This window comes from Carlito syrichta, unplaced genomic scaffold, assembly GCF_000164805.1.
Source record: "Carlito syrichta isolate Samal-C Ts95f unplaced genomic scaffold, Tarsius_syrichta-2.0.1 Scaffold109683, whole genome shotgun sequence".
Lineage (NCBI taxonomy): Eukaryota > Metazoa > Chordata > Mammalia > Primates > Tarsiidae > Carlito > Carlito syrichta.
This window is the reverse complement of record NW_007053779.1, coordinates 210,524-212,868: the sequence shown is the minus strand read 5'-3', so window position 1 is coordinate 212,868 and position 2,345 is coordinate 210,524.

Below are 2,345 nucleotides of genomic sequence, written 5' to 3'. Positions count from 1 at the left end.
TCTCTTGTGACGTTCCTGCAGGCGACCTGGAAGTTTTCCTCGGCCACAACTTTTGCCAAGAGTGGTTTTGGGAAAAACACCCGCACCGCGCTCACTCCCGGGGCCGGACACCCAGGGCGACCCGTAATGTACACCCGAGGGAAAAATTGTGTGCTGTCCCGCACTTTCTCCCGGGGCAGGCGCCCTGGACGTCGAGGAGGGAAGGAAGTGCCGCTGACCGCGGCAGGGCCCCCGGCGGTGTTAGAAATGTTTCCCCACAAGCCCCACCCGTCGAGCGCGCGCTGTCGCCGGGCTGACTGACCTACCAGGAATTAGAAAAGAGGCAGGCGCGATGAAGGAATCCTTTTTAGTTGTTGTGGTTCAGCAAACCACAAACCACACAAGGGAGGCCCCCGAAGGGGAAAGAAAAGTCACCTCTGGGAAGAAAAAGTTCTTCATCAGGCACGGCGCGTGCCTCGCCCGGGGCAGGGAAGCTTGGGTCCCCTCCAGACTTCCCCGGCCTCCCGGTCCGGCCCAGTGGGACGGTCAGCCGCCCGCCTCCTTCTGTCCCAGGACGCGAACCCCGGGATCCCCACCCCGCGAGCGCGGAGGAGGAAGAGGCGGGTGGAGCGCTCGGGGTCCTTCCCGCGCTGGAGACTTAGGGGCTCAGCGGCTCACAAGGCCACACAGGGGAGTGGGCTGCCCGGGCTTGGCCTGCTCCGCTCCTCGCCCGGTCTCCCCGGACGCGGTCTCCCCTCTCCTGGGCCGCCGGCTTCGGGATCCCCGAACCCGCTCGTGCCCGGCCTTTCGGGGCGTGATCCTCCCGCGGGCTTAGTGGCCCACTTCTCGATGCGGAGCCTGAGGTTAGCCTGACTCCAACGGATTCGGGGTCTGGGCTGTATATCGGTGCCCTCCTCACTCCCATCAGGGTCGGGACACTTTGCCACTAAGCCCCCTTCTTTCTCGCCCGGGGCGCGCCCTTCGAATGGGAACAGCTTACTGAAGACGAATGAGCTGCACGCGACCCCAGTACGATGGCCTCTCGCACGTCCCGCACTCGCAGGCTCCCTCGTCCCCAACGAGGCGTCACCTCTGGAACGGTGAGCCGTGACCGCACAGCTCGGGCCCCGCCCCCACCCCCACCCCCGGCCTCGCTCCTCCTGAAGACGAGGTCGGAGCGCTCCGGGAGTGGGAAGGGGGAGAGAGCTTAGTGGTTTGATCCGAGGCCTGGCCGACCTGCCCTTTCCCACGCTCCCGTCCGGCGGTCGAGTCCCGGAGAAGCCTGGAACCCGAAGGAGCCCTTTCCCGGATGCAAGCCAGAGACCAGCAGGCCTTTGGGCGCATACCCGCGCCGGCGCATGCCCGCACCCTCGAGCTGCTCTGGTTCCTTAGCGTTTGTTCCCTCTCCGGCTCCCTTGAGCTCTTCGAAACCCCCTTTCCCAGCGTGACGGGCTGGACTAGTCTCAGCAGGATCGAAGGCATCCACTTTTGCTAAATCTGATCGCTACTTTACCAAAAAAGCAAAGAGCCATCTCTCTCCATAGTTGTAGGGATTAACTTTTTCCAACATACCCCCTTAGCCAATTCAACCTTGGTGGTTAAGAGGACTCTGAAGTCAGATTTCCTCACCTTGCCACTTTCTCGTTGGTGACCTCTGCAAGCAAGGTCTTCAGCCTCTTTGTGCCTGTTTTTCCATGTGTAGGATGGGAGTTACGGTAGTCCTACCTCCCGTAGGTTTAAAAGAGTTAATATACGCGAAGTCTTAAGGACAGTGGGGGAACACAGTAGGCCCCCTCTGGAGTGTTTGCAGTCGCTGTTCTCAGCCTCATCTCCACTTATGAAAACCCGCCCAGATTCCGGCCCTCCGAGGCCCCAACTGAAGTTTGGAGAGAGACTGTCCAACTGCTGTTTAGCCTATGCCAACCCACCCCCCCTCTTCGCTCTCGGAGCTCCCGAAAAAGTTCTTCTTAATGAAGTAACGTTCGGAGCGTCCATTAAAAATGCAAGGCTGGGAGATCAAAGTACAATATTTATTTTAGAAATTTGTTGCAATCACCAAGAGATACAGGTATCAAGGCCAAATGTCAGTTCCATTACACAAAGCCCCGCGCCCGGGAAGAGCGAGTGGCTGCTCGGCCGTCATGTAAAGAGACATCAAAGACCAAGCGCGCCGCAAAAGTGCGCAGCCGGGAGGGAGGGAGCAGGCCCGGGAGGGCCCGGCGCGCCCCAGACGGCGCGGGGGCTGCGGGGGCGGGGGTCAGTTCAAAGAGGTGTCCGCTGGGGCGCGAGTTCACAGGAGGGAAGATTTAATGGGCTTTCTTTTGTTGGTGGGTGTGTTTGTGCGCCGTGGACCCAAGAACTCCTAC